Source organism: Parasteatoda tepidariorum, chromosome 9 (genome assembly GCF_982258835.1).
Source record: "Parasteatoda tepidariorum strain Cologne lab strain chromosome 9, Ptep-v5.0, whole genome shotgun sequence".
Classification (NCBI taxonomy): domain Eukaryota; kingdom Metazoa; phylum Arthropoda; class Arachnida; order Araneae; family Theridiidae; genus Parasteatoda; species Parasteatoda tepidariorum.
The window spans coordinates 6473681-6497149 of NC_141763.1; the positions used below are offsets into that span (position 1 = coordinate 6473681).

General features: G+C 27.2%; 1 pseudogene across 1 annotated transcript in view; it reads right to left on the reverse strand.

Annotated features, from left to right (window-relative positions):
- LOC147803284 (ATP-binding cassette sub-family C member 8-like) overlaps window positions 1-12271 on the reverse strand; it is a 36976-nt pseudogene extending 24705 nt beyond the window's left edge. Inside the window, exons 1-6 of the transcript XR_015428868.1 lie at window positions 11736-12271; window positions 11048-11226; window positions 6540-6629; window positions 2966-3115; window positions 1124-1250; window positions 358-492 (exon numbers count right to left, since the gene is read on the reverse strand). The product of XR_015428868.1 is annotated as an ATP-binding cassette sub-family C member 8-like (transcript). The remainder of the gene's footprint in view (window positions 1-357; window positions 493-1123; window positions 1251-2965; window positions 3116-6539; window positions 6630-11047; window positions 11227-11735) is intronic.
- Between the last annotated feature and the right edge of the window lie 11198 nt (window positions 12272-23469).

Consider the following 23469-nt stretch of genomic DNA (forward strand, 5'->3'; position numbering starts at 1 on the left):
AACATCAACTACCTTTTCCTAAATAGAATAGTTTTGGCTTAAAGACTTTTGTCTATATCTTTATTGATTGTTGTTAATAATTGTAATATAAAGTATAAAAATATCTTTGTAGCCATGAATAAAATTTTTTATCCATATACAGTTAAGTAGAAAAATAATTTTTAGTAAAAGCAATATTTTTTATTCTTAAATTTAATAATAATCAAAAACATTCTAAATTGTAAGATGTAAAATGTTTTGTATACTTTTAAATTACACAATTTACAGTGATAAATTCGAATATTTGAGCTAAATTGGTTGAATAGTTTCTGAGGTTAAAAAAAGGCGTATTAACATTATAAGCAGATACTCACTCACCAAAGCTTTACTTTGAATCCGAGATAATAATGTACAGATATAATACTGTATAGGAACTAAAAAAATTACAGTGGCAGCGCCAATCAATGCACTGTAACCAAGTTGGAGGTAGAGAAGAACCAAAAGAAGAACAACCTGGAAAAAAAAATTCTGCTTTTCAATTTTTAGAACAGGTAAATTTTAGGTTTCACCACAGATTATTAATTGAAATTACACAGAGTACATAATTGTTAAAAAAAAAATTGTATTAAAAAAAAACATTAAACCTCAAATGAATTTATTAAAAATTTTAATGGTGACTATTCTAGATTTTTCTAAATAAATTACAACAAAAATCCAGTTTATCAGATAAAATAAGAAGAAAAAACATTGTTTAATATTCATCGAAATATAAGTTTTAAAATCAAAAACATTTGTTCAAGATCATTGTTTTTTTTCTTCTTCTTTCCTAATGGCTGCCACTCAACTATAAGTTCTGTTAAACATCATAGTTTGTCGGAAACAATAAAAGTATATAAAGGTTCAACTTATGTACTTAAAAAAGGCACATAAATAAAGGTGACATTATACACAAGGTTGTAAAACATTTTTATAATACTAATAACTATTTTTTTTCTTTAAGAAAGATAATTAAAATAAACAAAGCATTAAAAAAAATTCAAATATATTTTTAATAGCAAAAAATAAGTTTGCCAAAAAATAATATAAAAATACTTTTGAATTAAAATTTTAAAAAAAAGAGAGCTATAGCTTTACAGTTACATACCTTTAAAGGTACAGCCCATATATAATGGCCCATGGAAAACAGCATCAACAGACATATGATTGACTAGAGCTCCAGTATCTAAGCCTGTAGCAGAATTTGTCTTTAATGCTTTTTTATAAACAAGACACTAAAAGAATGAGAAAGAAATTAGTAAAATCCAAATTTGCTTAAAAGCTATAGCTAACAGTACACACTAAAATAATGAATTAAATATGTAGAAGTGCTAAATAATAACTTCGTAAATTATATCAAAATTAAAATATAACGTATACCAGCAGAACATAATTTAGAAAAAGATTACGAAAAAAAAATTTAGTATTTGAGAAAAAATAATAAGCTTTTTTTAGGAAAAATAATTAACCTGTTTCGAATAATATCTATAAGTAATTCAATTGCTTAACCAGAAGAGAATATAATTAAAGAACATAATTGAGAAGAATGTTGATAAAAAATTGTTACAACTCGGTTACATCATTAAAAAAAGACCTAAAGACTATGAAATGCCTTGCGTTTGGTCCATACACGATTGCACAAGAGATAGTAAGAGAAACAAAAAACCTTATTTACAGGTTCATATATTCATTCAGATAGTAGTTCGACAGCATCACTCACAAACAATTGTACACTTTGTCTAAAGTAAGAACTCCCCAAGCCATTCGCCTGGACCCACGGCACTGACTATTGTAATGAGATATAACTATTTCAAGTAAGGGGTGAGGTGTCAATTGTTTAGGACAGGTTTTGGCTCTGGAAGGGAATCGTTTTCTCCGGTCTATCGCATTAGCTCTAGAGTGAAGAGAAGCTACACCTCTAAAGTGCGCTATTCCTGTTTCCACAGCCTCAGACTTTGTGGTGGGGGGAGTTCTTACCATAGACAAACTATAGGTTGCTACTCACAAATAATAATAAACATGCAATGGATAGATTTCCTTGCATAATGTGGCATCTCCATACTTTACTTGATAGCACCTATTGTCAATAAAAGCATATCAGTTAGCAGTGATGCTAATCAAACATCACACTATCAGATCACTGTTGAGCAGTAGTGCAGAGTAAAAACATCATGCAAGTAAGTGAATCAGTTAAGTGAAAGAAAACACGTATGAGTACTGGTCACTCATATTTATTTGGTGATCTAATTTACATCACAATGATGCTAACAACTAAATACTTAATCTTAACTATTAAAATCACTAAAATAAATATATGTAGACTGCCAACTTGTGACTAACATTGCAGACAGATGTATGCTAATTCTCTGTTTATGAAACGCATTGTAACCATTGCGTCTCCTGACAAGCTATCACGTAAATACCGGATGAGGTATAAACAGGACCTCTAAAGCAAATTAAGTCCTGCTCACGTCACCAATAAGAACAGTCAACCGCTTGCTTTTAAATTTGCTTATCAATGGAACTTTCAAACAAAGCAATAGAAACTATTAACTTTTTTTATTATTTATTTCTTTACAATCTTGATACTTGAAATGTCATGTGCAGTGTTATGTCCAAAAACTGCATCATTTTTATAATTAGTATTTTCTTTGCATTTTAAAGAATGAAGTTCTATATTAATAAGGGAAATATCCTAATTAAATATAAATTTCTTGCAAATAACTTTTAAATCGAAAATTTAAAAGAATTATTGAAAGTAAATATTCTGATAATAAATTTTAGCTTCTAATGCAACATTCAATTTAGAAATTCTAAAGTAATTATATGGTAGTATGTCTCATAGGGTATAAAATTTTGAAAATTATTGTTAACATTTATGAATATACAACTGCCTATAATAACATAAGAGTAGTAAAAATGTTTAAAAAAGAGTAACAAAGTATTTCACCTGCAAAGCTGTCCTTAAGTGTGTTCCTTCTGCTATTGCTAAGTGGTTAAAATTATTTGATAATGTGCTTTGCAGGAAAGTGGCTATAAGAACAATTACAGCCATAACAAAACCATTTTGAATGAATTCCCAAGCAGTAGGATAATATGGCTGAAAAAGAAAAATCAATTTAAATTATACAAAAATCAATTTAATAATTTTAAATTATCCTTGTTAGAAACTTTAGAGAGAGAAAATACTAAATGAAGGTTTAAGGAAACCCTTGTGGTCAGATAACCTAAAATAACTTTAAGTACACTACATTATTACAGGGCTGCCAACTTTCTACGCTTTATGGGAAATTTTCATATCCTGGTAGTTAACGTATAATTCTTTGTTTTGTATAAAGTTATTATCCACACCACTACATGTTAATATTTAAAAAGCTGATATGAAATGCCACTTTGTTCCAAATCTTCCGTGGTAACTCTTTTAAAATGCTATCAAAATTATGAAAAGTCTGAAAGCTTTAGTTTTTCTACCACTCATTATGATATCTTGCAAAACGCATAGCAGTTGGCAGCCCTGTTATTACAATAAGTATTTAGTTTGAATTTATGTTTGGTTTCACTATAATATTATGTAAGTATACATTTGATACCTTTTAACTTTTAGCCATAAAAAAAAACAGGTAACTATTACCATACATATATGCTAAATTTTATAAAAAATTTTATTGGATGAATACTTTCTTTCATCACCTAACATAAATCATAGTAATTTTTATGATTTAAACTTGTTAAAATAAAGCTGGAAATTAGATTAAATTAGGCAATTTGTTATTATTATTTTGGTATGACTACGTTTCTATTATTTTATTAGCAAATCCTAGTCTCACTTTTATATTTCATAAGACAAACTAAATTAAACTAAATTTAATTGTTTTCATAAACAAATATGGAATTGTATAATCATTATTCAGCTTTTCATTTAAGCACAACCTTAAGATCACTTTTACAAGTTTTTTTTATTATTATTATTATTATTATAACCGGCGTTGAACAGCCCACTGAACAACTATCACTGCTAAACTGTGTAGCCTTGCAATTTTGAAACCAACCCAGAAGACAAAGGAACCCCTAGATCAAGCATTGGGACAAACTAGCCATAAACAGGGTTGCCACAGTAAAAAATGAACAAAAATAGTTGCTTTTAGTATCCTCAAGCATGAAAATAGTTGCCTAAAACTATAAAAATAGTTGCCTGAACAAGAGCAAAAATTTATCAAAAATAGTAGCCAAATAATTAAAATTGTAAAATACTATGATAAGGACTGGTTGATGTCAGAAATTTTAAATCGTTATACATCATTCGTTAGACATCGCGATTTAGCATATGTTCAGAAATTACCTATGGGAAATCAATAAAAAAAAATAATAAATCTATTACCAAAGAAAATATTAATTCTAAACATATTCTACCATAATATCAATATCATTGCTTAATTTTTCAATTAAAATAATTAAGAAGTCAAAGTAAAAGCAAACCCAAGATTTATTTCATTTTTCTTAAATTAAAAATGATTTAAGATTTATTGGTTTAAAAATAATAATACTGCAACAAAATATTTTACATAAGTGCATTAAAATTAAAAAAAAAAAAAAAAACGAAAGTAGAAAACAAACCAAAAAAATGTTCACTTCAGAAAAAAATTATTTTTTTAAAATTATTTGTTGGAAAAAAAAACATGCTTTTGAAACATCATTAGACCCTCTTTTATTCAATTATTTAAAATAATATAAAGTAGTATTAACTAATGGTCAAATTCTGTACTGAATAAATGTCAAAATATTTTTACTTATTTATTATTGTTTTCGTTTTTGAAAATAAAATTGACTAAAGATTTATTTCTTTAAAAATGACACTGACTATATCTAACAAATTATAAAACAAACAAGTATTGAAAAAATTTTAATAAAATTTAAAAAAAAAAATACTTTAAGTACTAATGTTAAATTATTAAAAAGCGTCCAAACATTACTAAACTCTTTATTTAATCTTTTTAAAAATTTTTGTTTTTTAACTAATAGCCAAATTTTTTTAAAACATTGTTTTCAGTTTCTCAAAAGCATTTGTTTGAGCATTTGTGCTTGATTATTAGAAATCGAGAAACAGAGATTTTGAAAGAAAACATTTCGAGATAGACATGGAAAATACATTGAATTTAAATAGTAAATGTGAGGAATTTTAGAAATTTTGAGATATAGAGGTTTGAAATAAAACAGCTTTAACTGTAATAATAAAGGTCTTAGTTCCAGATTGAAGTTAATTTGACATGTTAAAGTTCAAAAAACATGTAAGTATTACTAAAAATTTAATATGGGGAGGCAAGCCCAGTCTCATTCTAATCGAGAAATAAAACATGATTTGTTTAACATCAAAAAGAAACTTAATAACATTTTTTTCAAGTAATAAACAAAACTCATAATTCTTGAGCAAGAATAAAACTATCTCCAAAACCCAGTAAATGTAAGACTATTTAAAAGTTTTATAACAGCTTTCTTAAGAAGACATGCAAAAGGGATTAGAACCATTGGAACAGAAAGGTATTACAATTGCAATGAAATGACGCATGAGAAATAAATCTGCAGTGAATAGAAATTAATCAGCAAAAAGAATTTCCAAGCTACTGAAACTATTTACCATTCCGTTAATAATTAAAAACTGCTTTTGTTGTCTTCTTAGAAAAGTTTTAATCCTCGAGATACTCCTTGGATAAAACTGTATTTCAAAAAACTGCAAAAGATTCTCTTATTTTTTCTACACCAGAGACACAAGTGATTGTGACTCAAAGTGTATCTTATCTTTATATCACTAGGCATCTTATCTTTACATCAATTGCAACCAATTCCTTTTAAATTAGGCTTTTCTAAACCATTTAAATTAAAAAAGAGTTAGACACAAACAAAAATTTGACTGCTAAAATCGATTCCTTGTCAAATAGGCTTTTCTACCTGATTCAAATTAAAGAAAAGTTTAGAAAGAATAAAAAAAAATTGAATCTTTGTTAAACAGAATTTTTCACAATATTCAAACTGAAACTGTTTAAAAAAGCAAATGCAAATGAGAATCACAGAAATAGTAATACCGCTAAAAGTAAAATGTGTTTTAATTAATGCGTTAAATATACGAAAAAAATTTTGAACACATATTATACAGCTATAAGTAAACAGAGTGCTTAGCCAAATATCTCAACAAAAAATAAGCAGCTTTTAAGTACTTTCTAAGCAATCAAAAAATATTTTTCAACATAACATAACATAACAAACTTAGTAGGTTTTACTGTATAAAAAAGAAACTGAAATACATCTGACAAGTATGGGTAAGTATTGTGTTGCAGAAATGCAAATTAATGTGAATAAATTAAATTTATTACAGACATTCCAAAAATGATTGTAATAATAAAATAATAATACTTAAAACCTAGCTTTTCTCCTACTTCAAAAACACAAAAGCTCAATCAAAATAAATATATGAAACAATATTCTAATAAATTATTTGCAATGATAATAATTGAGAAAAAAAAAATACTTACTGTGTAGACTACTGATTGTGATCCTACTTTTATCAAAAACATTGCTGCACCCAACACATGCCCAGCATAAAAAGCTTTGATTTCATCAACCTGCATAAACAATATTCTATTTTAGAGTGCATAACCAGATTTTTCAACAAAAAATAAGCACCTTTTCAGTACTTTTCAAGCACTCAAAAATATTTTTAGTCACTATAAAAAAAATAATAATTAGGATCTGTCCAATAATAAAAATAATGTTTTTCTATTGCTTAAAGTTCTTAATTTATAAACATAAAATCAATAAAATTCAATATTTTAAAAAACTTCACACAAACATGAAAAAATTACTAGTTTCTGATAAATATGGCAGAGAAAATTGTGAAGATAATCTGCTTTTTTTGTAATTTAAAACCCCAATCAACACGGCAAAGAAAAAATCTCTTTCTGAAAGATAGAATTAAACACTTTTTTCAAATTCCAAATAGAAAAAGCACCTTTAAGAGCTTTTAAAAACTATAAATCAAAAATAAGCACCTTCAAGCATTTTTTAAAAACACTATGCTAAAATTTCATAAAGAATATTATTTAAATAAGCAATAGTAATAAGTAATAGTATTTAAATAAAGGAAAATTTAAATTTTCATTACATTATACATCCCTAAAAATATTTTGAATTAATAAATAAACATAGTAAGAAATATATACATAAACTTATCGCTGTTAAGACTACCAATGGTCGTTAGCAGCAAAATAAGCATGATGTTTCCAGAGAACTTGTAGTTTTATACTTAACTTTGTAAAACCTAACATTAACATTGTTTTATTAAATTTCTATATCTAATCGTCTTGTTCGTAACTGCTATGTTCCTAATTGTGATTCTTAATTAAAAGTTAAATACAAAAGTGAGGTCGTTATTACTGAGATAACATATTATTGAGTAACCCTCAATTCTGGCATATTAGCACTGAATAATGTTTTTATTCACAATAAAAACATTAAAGCTACGTATTTCAGAAAACTGTCTTGTCTTCCCCCCCCCCCTTTCTGTTTTGATGGTGATGAGATTTAAGATATTTGACTCATACACAACACATTATAATATTATTTGTACTTTACAATGTGTTTTGTGTATCAAAAATTTTAATTATTGACCAGCTCAAAAGTGCAAAGAAGCTAAATAACAGAAATATAAGTTGTCTAGATTATGACTTATATTATTAATAAATCAATATAAAGAAGACCAACATATAAATGCATTCACATACCTGTCAACATTGGAGAAACAAAATAACGGAGAATTTACTAGTGACATTTTTTAGACTACTAGTAAAGTTTTGATACATCATGCATAATCATGTAAGTCAAAAAGAGAAATTCAAAATTGGAAATAATATAAACACTTACATTATGCTAAGTAAAAAATATGTAAATAAATCTTAATCTAAAGAAGATTTTTTTTTGCTTATATTTTTAAATAATAAGCAAAAATATATAAATTAAAAACTTTTTAATTTTATTTTTGCCATCAACAGATATTTTATTAAAAAATATTTTTTGTAAAAATTTCTTCAACAAATACAGAGAAACTTACTGAATATATGGGTAAACAGGAGATAGTCGTAAAATACAGGAGTTTTTGTTAAAAAACAGGAGACGATTGAAAAAATACACTTAAAAAAGAAGTTAAGACTATTTTATGTGCAGCAAATTTAGTAACCAACTATGCATTTTAATTGTTGTGTTAGGAAAGAAAATATAAAACCTAAATAATGTAGGAAAATACAACTTATAAGTAACTAATTTTGAAATAGAAATTTTACAATATACAGATCTCGCTTGAAATTACTTAATTATTTAAGCTAGTTGATGAATATTCATTCTATGTTTATTAAATATTTATGTTCTTGAAAAAATTACAAAATCTAAATAATGTAAGAAAATATAACTTATACGGAACTAATTTTGAAATAAAAATTTTACAGTATCTTATCTGCAGTATCGTATTTAACAGATATGGCTTGAAATTTTATTAAATTATAGCTAGTTGATAAATATGCATTTTAAAATGCTGACACCCTACTTGCAACAATACTGATTGTACTTTTATTATTCCTGTAATAAGAAAAAGGCTAGAAGAATTTAATACTAAGTAAAATTAATGATAGCATAATTTTAAACTTTTAACAAGGGATAATTGATCAATATGTAACTATACCATTTAAAAAGTGTTTACATAATGAGATGTTAAAAATATAAAAGGTAATGTATGGTAGTAAAAGGTAGTAAATGAAACATTTATGCAGCAAAACTGAAAATCAGCACCTCAGTTACAACTGGCTGGTCTAGTATGTTACAAAAATAAATTAATAAATGACAAAGGATTTAAAAATTTATACTGTAAGCACTTGACGCCATTCTTTATTAATTGATTTTTTTTTATAATTTCAGAAGTTATGATAAATTTTGAAACATACAAGAAAGGGAATATTGGAAGTCATTTTTTAATTCTGTAAATAGTTTTTAATGTAAATGCTTTTAACTACTATTGTAAATTAAATATTTCAAATATTTAATATTATTGTAAATTAAATATTTCAAGTAATAATTCTTGTCCAAATATTTAAATTTTTTTTAAACAACTTCATATATATCAAATATTTCAAATACTTATAAATTATGTTATTTTATACCAAATAAAAATTAATGCAATTTTGTTCCTCTGTGTCCATTCATAAGAGTATGGTCATTGAATGCATTTAATTTTAATGAAATAAAAAAGTCAGAGTCATGCTAATGTCAATATAGTTGTTTACTTGCCTTCAGTTAATATTTATGTTGTCTCATAGTAGAAAAAATAATTATTAGTAAGTAATTTTAAAAACTGAATGAATAAAATTAACATGTTAATGTACTAGGATGTATTTTTCCGTATACTGATTTATATGCTACAGTGTAAAGTAGAAAGCTAAAAGTCCTGCCTGATGATTTCCTTTTAAATTTGCTTGAAACATTTCTGAAATTTATAAATTTAGAATAGGATTAAACTTTTATAAATGACATGCCTTGCATTCTAACAGTGATAAGACACTATTTTTGTACATTCAGAATGCAATGGGATAAACTGGATAAAATAGAAGAAATCCTTAATTATCACAGAGAATAAAATTAAAATTTATAAAAACTCATTGAAACTAAGTTTTTAAACAGGTTTTGTTCATTTATATTGAATTTGTAAATTTATTATAAAAGATAAAACTAAAACTATAAATTCCACGTTTAAATTTAGTCATAAAACAAAAAATTAAGGAAGATAAGCTTTATTAAGCATTATTCTATACTTATATTTTATTCTATACCAATTAGGAGTGAAAGATATTATTCAAATAAAATTAATTTCAATTAATTATCATTTATTTCAATGCTTTTGTTGTAAGCAATTTCACTTTTTTATATCCTAATCACACTTAAGTTCAGCATTTAGTTATTATATGACAATACTAAATATAAAAAACTATTAATGTTATTTACATAGTAAAACATATAAGTCCTTGCTTAGAGTTACTCATTAATTTAAACATACAATTTTAAATGAGAAAAAAAGTCCCCCCCCCCCTAAAAGCAGTTTTGCTCCGTTGGGGTACAAACTTCATGATCTTGTTTAAACTTAGTATACAGAAATATTAAAACATTAATGCCAGTATATAAAATACATCCCTTTGAAAATCATACTTTTTTAGCTATTTTTCTATTAATGTATTAGTATTAGAGATGTAGAAATTAAAAAAAAATTTGCAGCTAATTTAACACACTTGACATTTATTATTCAGAAAGGTGTCAAAAATTCACAACTGAATATGGATAAAATAAAGAATTGTGTATTATTCATATTCCGAAACAGATTTGTATGATCAATTCTTTAAAAAAATTACTTGATACCTAAATAAACTTTTGCATTTAAAAAATATATTTCAGGCAAATCTCTCCACCTTTAGGTGTTACTTTCGAAGTCACAAATATTGGGAATTATAATCAGAATTTAAGGGCTATTAAACCATAACCACTCTCAAATAAAGAAACTAAAAAATTGAGATTTCAAAAATTTATATGTACAGTTAATTGAATTTTTCTTCAAAGTTAGTAATGAATTAACTATTTGCAATGTAAGAAAAACTAAATTGTATCTTAAATGTATATAATTTTGTAAAATTTTAAAGAAATATATATCCTATTGAATTAGCAATAAAACTGATAACTGATTTTTTTGGACCATTAAGAAACATAAATAAAAGAAATGTGATTGTCAATTAAAATAACTTTGCACACTTTCTTGATTCATAAGAATTTAGGACAATATATATCCTTCTTAATGAAGAAAAAATATTTTTATTTCTTGAAAAAAAAAAGTACTTTGAAAAATTCTTATTTATAAATGTTTTCCACTAAAATTAAAATGCTTTAATTATATATAAGATCAATACAATAAGTTAAAAGTATTACACTTATTATCAGCAAAAATTTTACTTACCAGATGAAACAATGAAGACAGAATTGTAGTCAGACATGGTAACTTGCTTGGTTGAATCATCTTGTATGCACACAGGTTGATTTGTTTATGATCCTTCGTTCCAAAGCTCTTGCCATATCATCCTGTTGCTCATAATGATGAGTAACAAAAGCAACAGATTCAACTTTTGTTTCAGGTTCCTATAAAATAAATGTGATTTTACTTAAAATAATTATTTATACACTTGCAGAGGTACACTAACTATTATTTATACAGTAAAAGCTTATGGAAATTTAAAGTTAGAAAATTTTTAAGATGTATATAACTGTTTGTTTGTATTTTTCACAAGTAGGTATTTATTAAAATTTTATGGACTTTCACTAGAAAAGAATAAAACGCTTAATGAACATTTATTTTTAATTTATTAATGTATTTCAGTTAACAAAATTACGTTAATATCTGGTGAAAATGGGAGAAATTTTTAATGGCCACTTTAAAAAACTAGCTGTCTTTTCAAAAGGAAAAAAAAGAATGTAATTTTAGTTTTTTTATTGACTTTTATATCTTTGAAAAATTGACAGTTAACAGGATTTTTTTCCTTCTTTTTTTTTTACAAAAAACATGATTATTAAGAACAAATGATTTCATTTAACCACATGCAACGACAGAAAATTCGAAAAATAGAAGGGTAGTTTAATTAATAACTAACCATCAGGTCAGCTGATAGCTTCTCGTTTTTGACTACCAGTAACACCAACATCAATTATTTCATATTTGTAATCTTCAGCATCGAAAAATACTTCAAGGATGTTCAACATTTTCATCCTCTAGGTAAGAAAAAAAATTTTCTTTTAAATTAAGTACATAAATAAGCGAAGTTACTAACATAAGAGAAAAAAAACAATCCGAGGATTTTACAAAAACGTAAATTTTACACCAACTCTCCAACAATTTAGATAACATTCTAGAAAAAGGAAATTTTAGAGATTTTATAATCAATTAAAAGAAACTGGCATTTTAAATTTGCTGCACTGCTTTTAGCTTGCAGTTGTCTTCAATGAACTTGAATAATACTTGTATTTATCATTTTACAAATAATGACTGGAGACAAAAGAACTGTTGTTCTCACATGGACCCCAGAAGGAAAACGAACTAGAGAGGTTTTAAAGTCGAGATAGAACATTGAAAACTTAATATCTTTATATATAAGTTACAAAACAAAGAATTAAAGATAATATTTCAATTAAAAAATCGCAATCGGAATTTTGGGAAATAATAATGTTTATAAACATTAGTACATTTCAGATTAACAAAATTAAGTATTATAAATAAACAGAACAAGGTCCTTGAATGTTGAGCACTGTCTTATTGAATTATTTCAGTTTTATAATCTTTTGTATTAATAATTTTTACCAGAGTAAATTCCTTGTTTACTTTGTTACTGAATAAATATTTAAGATACTTCAAAAATGGTAAAAATAAATTATTGGTTTAAAATCAGTTACGAAAGATTTCACGAAAATATTTTTAAGCTTTTAGCTTACTTGTTTTCTGTGACTTTTCAGTTTTTTTGGAATTCAAAGTTTATACAGGGTAAGATAAAAGCGTACAGCGAACCATTAAATGAACATCTCAAAAAAGAGCAGAAACAAGAATCAATAGCTTTATTCTAAGCGTGGAGCATGGACACTAGAGTATCGTATGGAAGCCCAGCTTAATGTAAAATTTCCCCTACAATTGAACTTGAACAAAAAAATACGGAGGGTCTTGTATGGATACAGAACCTCCTATTTAAGCTGAATTAAAATTTACATAATAATTAAAGTACTTAGGACAAAATTGCATTGAAGTTAAATAAATTTTTAAATACATAAAAATATTTAGCAATATTTAAATAATTGATAGGATTAGTTAAAACAGGAAACCATTTCCCATAAATCAAAGATTTTTAATGACTTAGTTATTATATTGAAGTTAAAGTTAAAAATAGAATAACGATGCTAAAAATTAAAATTTAAGTTTTAAAATTAAAAACACCCATTCGATAAGATCATTAAAAGCGAGATGCCTAAGCAAATACAACTAGAAAAGAGATTATAAGTCACAAAGCAAAAAAAAAAAAAAAACGTTTCAACTTAAAATTGGTCAGGGAATCGGGGGGGGGGGGATCGAAAAAATTTCTATCTTTATCCTTTCAGCGGAGTGCCGTGTGCAAGCGAACAGCGAAGAGAATTGGATGGTGGGTGGAGGAGGAAGTTTGTTTATGTGCGCCGTTGCTAGGCAACCAGATTTAAGAAAATTGTTTCTCTGCTCTTAAAAAGAAGATAATATTTCAGAAAAATTTAAGAAGTGCGCTTTCTTTTCATTGGGATTGTATCATCTATTAAATTTAAAATCGCCCTTGACCTTTTGGCTGAAGAGGGCCTAGATTCATTTGGGGTAATTTTTTAATTATTTTTTTGGCAAATGAAAGAAAAAAAATGGTTGGAATGTTGAGGTCGAAGTGAATAACTTCATTCCTATCCTAATGCGAACCAAGAGGCTTTAGTAATAATTCTAAGAGTTTTATTTTTGAGTGTCTGGATTCTCATACGATTTCTAGGAATGGGGATTAGTAAGTAAGGATGAGTCTAATGATGGAGGTATAGGATAATAGTTTCGATTTGAGTTTACTTTTACTATTTATATAGCAACTAATTTCACCTTGAGCAGCCTTTGCTTTTTCAAGAGTTTTCGTAACTCTCTGTTAAATGTAAACTGGAATTAAGAGTGATTCCTGAATATTTAGCATTTTTGTCCCAGGGATTGGGTTCGTTAAAGACGGTTAGGGGAGAGGAAAAAGAACTAATTCTTCTTCTTTTTTTTTCTTTTTAAAAATGACAGCGACAGGTTTAGAGGCATTAATTTTGATTTTCCAATCAACGAGCCAAAGCATCAAATCGTCTAAGTAATTTTGGAGATCCTTTATGATTTTGGATAATTCCCTTGAATGGGTAAAATGCAGTAACACGAAATTTGAAACCCGGGGCCGGGGGATATCATTAATGTAAAGACAAAATAAGAGGGGGGAAATGAGAGTACCTTGCGGGGGACCTTAATAGTTTTGGGGCGTCAGATATGATTACGAAATTTTACACGGAAAAATCTAATACTAATGAAAGGGTTTGATAATATGAAGAAAAACTAAGTTGAACGAGCATGTAAGAGAGGGCGAGGTCGGCCCCATGATATTTACTCATATTTTCTGGGTCTTCATGATCAAATAATTCTTGCTCTTCCTTATCATTTTGAACTAGATTATGCCTGAGACTTATATAAATGTCCATAATAGAGCTACATCTCAAATTAATAAAATCAATCTTAATAGTGTATCTTAAAATTATTTAATTTTCTAGATATCTCTTTGCATATGGATTAGTAACAGTGTTACGAATTTTAAGCGGTTATTTCTACTTCTTGAATTCTACATTTATTGTATACTATTGTCTACCCCATTACTTTCTAATTATTATCAAAATTTGTGGACTGATCGTTAAAACACGGTTCCCAGCAGATCACCGAAGTGGCTGCTCATCACTGGCTGCGGTCAGTGTGAGGGTGGGTGACCACTTGGACCAAGAACATACGGTTACAAAAGCGTTAAGTAAAAATTGCAAAGTAATAAGTAAATATAGTCTCATTTTAAAAATACATTTCTTTTTTTTAATCAGTTTTCTAATAATTCATTAATTTTGAAAGTTATGAATAAAATTAAAAAATAAAATAAAAACATTGAAAAACTTACAATTTTGAGGAAAAACTTTCAAAGGGATAACAGGGAAGAAAGTTCTAAATTTAATTAAAACTATCTTCTTTGTGATTTAAACATTGTAAAAAAATGTTTTCTTTCAAAATTTAATTAGATAAATATTTTGAAAGCACGACAATATATAAATTTTTAGATTCAAATAAAAGTTATTTATAAAAACATATTCCACAAAATATTAACAAGATTAATATTATTAATCATACCGAATTTGCACAGATATCTAAAAAATTAGGCAAACTAAAAAAAATTCATATTACAAAAGTAAATTAGTGAATGGCTTCTAAAAACTTTTATTATTCTTTGTTATTTGGTGCAGAATTTAAATTTCTTTAATAAAATGTTAAAAAAAAATAATAATAATTTTGAAATTTAAACACAATGAGTATTGAAGCTAAACATTTTTACCCTACATTCTTAATATTTAACATATTTGAGAAAATTTATTTTTTTATTTCAACTGCTTTTAAATAAAATCATTAAGATATGAATTACAGTTTTTTGGAAGGGAAAATCTGATTTCTTTTTACATAACTAAACATAAGATTTTTGCAGCATTTAAAACATAAAAGCCCCACACTTAATGCTTCTTTCATACCTTGGCTCTAAATATTATATAGTTATATCATAAAACAACTTAAAAGTGACAATTTTAAAAGTAATAATATAATAATTAATTGAAAGTAATAAGCAAAAAAAAAGGGAATAAAGTACAATAAAAGTTTGCAAAAAAATTTATGCAATTGGTGGACGGTCCCTGAAGTAAAAATATTATGCTTGAAATTCTCAATTTACCTAACTCATAAATTTACTGAATAAAAGGGAGATGGAAATTTTGAGGTGATGAAGCCTTGGAATTCTTGACTACTCGGGGGACCTAATAAAAATACGTAATTAGTGAATGAACCCCAAGTCAAGCTCAAAGATTATTGTACTGATCTAAAGATAGAATATCTCGAGAAGGCATTTAGCTTGGCAGTGACGAAGATGATAGCACGTGACCAACGATGAGATTAAGAAGAGAAATAAAATTTTCTATCGCTATTAGAGAGATTTTTTTTAACTATGCTTAGTTGGTTCCAGAAATTAGTGAAAATTCGAGAGATTTTTCAGTTTGATTTCAGAAGGCGGAAAATGAAGTCTGAAATTGAGAATCTCTACCAAAATGCAGCAGAGTTGTACATGAGAGGGCACAAATCTTCCCCACTGAATCCAGCTCAGTATACGCACATGCGGACCCGCAAGTATTTCATCAAACATGTGAAACGATTGGCGTTTACATAAGCTACGGACTGACGGTACGCCGAAAAAGACTGGGGTTGAATGAATTGTAACTTTAATAGAATCATGTCTTTCTGTATAATTCGAGGCGAAAATCAACGCGGTAAAGAAAAATCTATTGAACTATCTATGAAAAAAAAACAGCCAATGAGAAAAAAAAAACCTTGGGCTTTTGAAAAACGGAAATTAAAAATAAGCACCTTTTAGCAGTTTGTAAAAACGCTACTGACCCTGTATTTTAGCGTTCATAGCATTAGCAATAGAAAGAAAAAAGTTGTCAAGTCTCTTTTCTCGGAATCTATCGTAAAGCACTAAGCACTTATTTTTTTTAATTACATGGCAGCAGAGTTCTGAATTGGAATTGAAAAAACGCAGTGGTAGTTTTGCTCCATTACCCCCACCAGAATTTTATCTGTGATAAAATCCAATTAATGGACATCACTATATGATCCCTTGCTGTTTTTGCGAGAGGTTGGGAAAGCTTTATTAAGATCACAGGACTTTGAGCGGTGAAAGCTGTATTAAGATCCCTGTTGTGCGAGCTGTTGCTTCTGTATTTACATTAGCAGTGTGTACAGACCCCCGTTGTGTGTGATCGAGACCGTTTAACAACAGCGTGAGGAGAACAATATCACAATCACAAAGAGCAAGTCAATTCAATTCGAAGTGGATGTTACTGTCCATAGAGGCGTGACCAGTTCACGTCCGAAGGTTTCCAATGTGAGAAGTATGTTACTGACAATGTCAACCGTCATCTTTTATAAGAAACCTCAAGATAAAATCGAGTTAACTTGTCTTATATACTAGTGAAGGGGACATTAATAATTGTAGTGGTAGTCACGCCACGAAGTTTTCAGCATTATTATTTGTGCACGGAAAATTATTGCATCATAAAGAGAACATCCTGTCCGATAAAATGCAAAGTAATCAATAAGATATAAATAAAATATCAGCCTTTTAAAATAATAATTAATTAACGACTGAATATGTGGTTATTATAATTTATTTGTTCGAATAAAAATGTTATTACAATGAGGCCCCAATTCTTTCCCATACCTCTTTTAACCAAAGATGGCCCTCTAAGTATAGGGATCAGTCGACACAGGAAAACAGGGTGACTAAATATGTAAATCCGACTCAGCCTTTCATCCCTTCAGTGGGTCGATAAAATGAGTACCAAGCATGCTTGGGAACTAACACTGGGGGCTCCGCGTTCGGCTGACCACCTGACCGGAACATATGCTCCTGCACCCCAGAGCCCAAGGTCAAGAAAACTGAGATGGGCACAGTCGGCCTTGGCCCTCTTAATGGGCTGTCGCGCCACTGAGTTAGTTTTTAAATATGTAAATATTAAACAATTGTGTGCCATTCGCCACTGACGCTACTTTTCCCGCCAAAATTGCACCATGTGCTCCAAAATCAGTGATTTCGACTTCTCGTATTACGCAAGAAATATGACCACGAACTTTCACCGAAACTTTCATTCCACGCATTCTTGTGTCTTTGCTGTCATGTGCCTATACCAGCAAGCCTGCTTTGGGAAATCAAGCGAATTTTAAAGCAGACGGTGCGTTTCCTGTTTTTTAGTGGCACCATCTATAGCCTAGAATGCGACTTCAGACTCATACACGTCGCAGCCTTTTTAAAGGATAAACCCACTCATCCATCCATCCACAAATCATAATTTTGACCTGAACCAGAGAATGATCTATCTCCAATTCAGTTCCCCTAGAAGTTTGCTTTGTTATGGGAACATGGAGGATTTTGTGACCCAACAGTGTTTACGTGCACCAGTCAATATTTATTAAACGGGGAGTCCTCGCCGGCAGGAATCAAACTCACGGTCACTTAAACATGGTCTCAACGCTCTACCAATCCAGGTCTCCGAAGAGTTCTTTTGTTCTTGGATGTTACAAGATTACTAAATAAGATTTTAATGACGAATAAAATATTTTTTTTTATCTTCTCCACTCACTGCAATGCGAAAAACTGAGATTTACAGAGTATAAGGTTTCTTTTGAGAATTAAAAACAATTTTTTATTAGAATTAAATTCTAAATTATTGTTCTTGACGGCGATTTTATCCAGGCGCATTTTTTGGTGTATTTTTATAGACTTTTTCTATCGTCGCTTTTTTCTAAAATTTTCGGCTTTTAATTTTTTTTAATAATAAGGAACTATTTTTTCAGTTTTCTTTTTCTGTATAATTTTTTTAATAATTTTTCCATTTTTGAATAATGAAACACTGAACAATTTTATTTTACACTAGATCAATATTTATCCCAGTATTATTATATTAATCCCAATAATATAAGTTTTGTTTAGTATCTAATAAACATTACGATTCGAAACTAACGCAAATTTTATCTAGCAATACTGGTTTAAAAGATTAAACCCTAAATTTTATAAGATGAAAACGTTATTCATACTATGCTTACATTTTAAATAATATTACTTAAAAGGTACAGAACTTTTTTTAAGCACTTAAGAGATGAATCGTGTAGTGTGTATAATATTTTGAGAAATGCATTACATAAATAATATGGATTGCTTTTTTAATCCTTTTAAATTTCTAATTTTTGAAAAAGTGGCCCCTATAAAAAATGCTACTGGCTGATAACAATTTCTTACTATTTTTGTCCTATTTCACTCAGCAAAAAAAAAAAAAAAAATCAAAAAATTTAAGCAAAATTTACTTCAAGTTAAATTTGTCATCGCAACCACAAGTTTGAAATTTGCTGCAAAACGTTAGCGAATTATTGCAAGTAGTTCGCCCAAAATTTTCGTAAGGAAAGCAACTAAAAAAAAAAAAAAAAAAAAAAAAATTGGCGCTTTGATGACGTAGGAAAAAGTTTGAACTTCGCTACCAATCTTTAGCAATTAAGATTCTGACCGTGGAAGCTTAAGACTTCTACAGGACCAATCGCAAGTTACAGAAAAAATAAATTTGTAAACATTGAGTATCACAATATAAAAAAAAAATTCTTCCAAAACATTATTCACACTTCTATCTCTACACATATGTCATATGTAATTATCTTAAGTAAAGTGTTTTAACTAGAGACAAGTTTGAATTTTGAGAGCGGACGTTTGCTCTTTGTATAAAATTGTTAGCCCAAGTATATGCTATTTTACCTACCAAAGAGTTGCGGAAAAAGCAACGTTTAGTTTTCTTTATGATTAGAAAGTTCGAATTTTAATCTCATCGTAAGAAATCCTCTGGCCCATAATTTGTTTTCGTTAGTCAACTTGTTAATTATACCACCAAAACTAGTTTTACTCAACTTTTACTTAGAAATTGCAACTTATGCCTTAGATACTTCAAGTATGAATTTTTCCTGAAGTAGCCTATTACAATGTTGTAAGTTAGCATTGCTTATAGTCTCCCCCCCCCCTCATTTATCACAAAAGAATTAGCAAATCACATTATTACCAGAACTATGGTGTATCACAAAAAACCTGCCAATTATATTACCTGCTAATTATATAATTATATTATATAATTGAAGTTTAACATCAATCTAACTATTTATATGTTGGTCATTTGTTCTACGAAGCCATTTTATTATTTCTCAATTTCATTCCTCAATTCTCAGCTTTTTATCGAGGTCAATTTTGTAAGCAAGTCTTTCATATTTTCTTGTTGATTCATTAATATTTTTAACTAGTTAAGAAACAAAGTATTAAATGTTTGACTTAAATTTTACAATGACTTGTAAAATCCATATTAAGAATTTTAAGAAAAATTAGAAGTTAACATTCAATTTTTAAAAAAAAATAATATTTGTCTATGTGTAAAACAGACTATATTTAATGGGACAAAAAAGTTTTTCACTCTTTTGATAATTTTTTAATTAAGTGGTACATAAAGTGTTAAGTACAGTACAAGTTTGATTCAACAAGTTCGGCATGTTATAAGAAATTCATTATTATGGCAAGTTGCTGACAAAATTCTGTCCTTGATGATTCCAAAAATATTTAGATTCCAAGATAGAGCAAATTGAAGAAACAAATTTTTTACTTTTAACAAGTCATATAACAAGCCAAATATCCAACTCTGTTGGGCTGAATTTTAATTTAGAGAATTTATGACTTTTTCACCATGAAAATTAAATTTTTCTCCCAAATGATAGCTCACTAAATTTAGAATCGTAAGATTGAAATCATGTTACGATGACAATATCATTTTTTTTCGATAGTTCACAAGCCAAAAAAAATTTTACGACCAGAAAAGTTCCATCAAATTTATGACTAAAAAACGACAGATTTTAACTTTTTCAAACGTTAGGTCATTGTAATAATACGTTAGCTCAAGGAAAATCATCGTTAATCATCGTAATTAAGGAAAATCGCCTTCCAACTTAAAAACAAAAGGTGCTGCCAAATCAAGTATTATTAGCTTACTTTTGACCTAGAAATGACAAGAAACTAAACATTAACTTATTTTAATTCATAATTACTTCAACAAAAGGTTTTGTTAACTCAAATACCAAAATAAGTTAAGGCCAGAATAAATGTTTGAGAAATTACAAGTTTGATATTTGCTTTCAAAAGTTAACTTATTGTAAGAAAACTAGGGTGACCACTCAAATCAGATTTCAAATTTTCCAGATTTTTCCAGGTTTTCCAGTAAAAATCTTAAAATTTCCAGGTCAGTGTGTTTTTTTTCTTCTTAAAATATAGGTAGGGACAAGAAGAGCGTCAATATTATTTAAAATGCTATTTTTAATATATCTTATTAAATAGATGTGGAGAATAATATGTTTAACTAGGAGAATATATTTTTAATGAATAAAAATTTTTTTTCAGTGTTAAATAGTTTTTGTGCAAAATGTTCCGAATAGAAAAAAAATACTGAGTTACCCAAAAAGCCCTTGGATAAGTACTGTTTAATATATTTTAATTAAGCAAAGGTAAATAACTCCTGGTGATTACACATCAGTAAATTTTTACATTTATTTACATTTCAATATAGAGCCATTTTATAATGTATTTTATCCTAACAGTGCTCTTTATAAAATTCATTGATATTTTTCTTTAAACCAATATCTTAAGTAAAATGTTTAAATAATGTTGTTTGCTTTGAATTAGTCCTATAATTTTAAGAGATATTCAGTAATCACAGATGCAAAGTTGTCAAATTTCTTGTAGCATATTCTATAGAAAAACACTAGACAAAATTCTTTAAATTTTTTTTCTTATTAGAAATTAGAATATTTAAAAATTCCAATCTAACCCCACGTTTTTTTGTTTAGATTATTTAATTGTTTTTCTTCTTAAAAATGGGCAATTCCATGGTGTCAGACATGAAAAATTAACATGAATTTTTTAGAAAAACCATCTTATGAAACATAAGTTATAATCATCAAATTTTTATATTAAATATTATTACATCATAACCAATCGAAAAACAATTTATTTTAAACAAACTGATTACAATAAGTTCAAATTAAATGGATTAAATTGTGAGGATCGGATGTAAATCGCACAAAAGCAATAAACAATTACTTATTTAATTGATAGATAATTATCTGAACTTTATGAATTTGTTTATAATTTAAATGTAAACATGACTGAATTTTGAAGCTGACACTTCCATAAAAAATTCTATGCAGTTCTTAACTTGTAAAATATGATATATAATTAAGTTGAAATTTTTTGCTTCAGTGTCAGACAAAGTTTTCCAGATGGATATAAATTTTAGTTAATGATATTATAATGACTGAAAATCATTTAATCTTAATACTATAAACATTATTTTTCAATTAAATATCTACTTTAAATTTAAAATGTCTAATATTTCCTGTTGTAATGAATGGATCAATGGGTTTTATAATATTTTCCTTCTTGTAAAAGTTAGTTGAAAAATCAAACATTTTAATTTCAACTGTGCTACATATATTAACAACAATGTAAATAAAATTCATATATAAGCATATTTCCTAAATTGAATAGTTTCAAAAACCTTGGAATAAAGAAAGCTGTTTCTTTTTTTTTTTTTAGTAATATGAAAAAGAATACCGAAGAGTTTCATTATTTTAATATAAAATTTAAAAACAAATCTATTGAAAAAAAAAGGTCTCTGTACATTAAAAGAAAAAAAAAACAATTTTTTACTGTATTATTAGCCTATAACAACTTTTTCTGGGAAAAAAAGACTGCATAGAAAAAATAATAATTTAATAGTTTTATTTATTGTCAGCATAAAATTAAATAATAATTTTGTACAGCTCTTACAATCTATTCTATTTCATGTTTCAAAGCATACAATATCAACTAATATTACTTTTACTTGTATTTAGTGGCATAGCTAGCGGTGAACAAGAGTATAAGTCTCCGGTTGCAGTACAAGAGATGTGCCCAACTTATGAAAAAAAATTTTTTTATCAATTCTAGAACAAATTTTAATCTCTTTTTAATACCCCTTCTCTAGTTTCATTTGTTAATTACAGACCCAATAACTGCTAACAATTTTATCCCATTTACCTATGTGTAATTTGCTAAGCAAGTAGGTTTATTATTTCTTTCAAAAAAGAATTTTTTCCTACACTAAAAAAAGAATAATAATAATAAATAAAATAAAAAATAAATAAACAAAAAGTAAATATCTACATAATGTTCTGAAATTTTTTTCTGTAAATACATACATTTTTCAGGTGTTAAGCAAAATGATTAATATAAAATGTTCTGAATAAAGATAAATTGCTTCTCAAAAAATTAAAACTGAGTTAAGTAGATCAAATAAAAAATTGAAAATAAAAAAATATATAAAAACTTCATTGATCAATTTTAAGTTATAATATAAATAATTTAAAGTACAGCACAGTTAAACAAATTTTAGTAGATTACAGAAGAGAAATATGTTATTGTAAATTAACCTAAAGGAATATTTAAGATGGTTTCTATTCAGATTTCACTTAATTTTATAAAGAAAAAGCGAAATAAGAGATGGAAATAAATAAAAACAAATGTAATAAAAAGAAAGGCAGTGGTGTCCGACGTAAATATAATTAATTATTAATATACAATAAAAATATTTATTATCAAAATCTTGCTTTTTAAACAGAAAAATATTTTAATTATGTTAAATCGAGTGACTCAATACAATTAATTATGTATTTTGGTGTCGCATGTAAATTTTACGTAGTAATTTTTTTAAAAACCAAAATGTGAAATGTTTATACACATTTGTGCAAGATAACCTGTTTTGTTATAGTTCACTTTGATAATTATTTTTTCCATTTTCTATTATTTGCATAAATTAAAAATAAACAAACAAATTGTACTTGTAAGAGATTCACTTATGGTTAAAAATTTGAAATGATGTAACCTTTCATTTAACAGCATATAACTTATT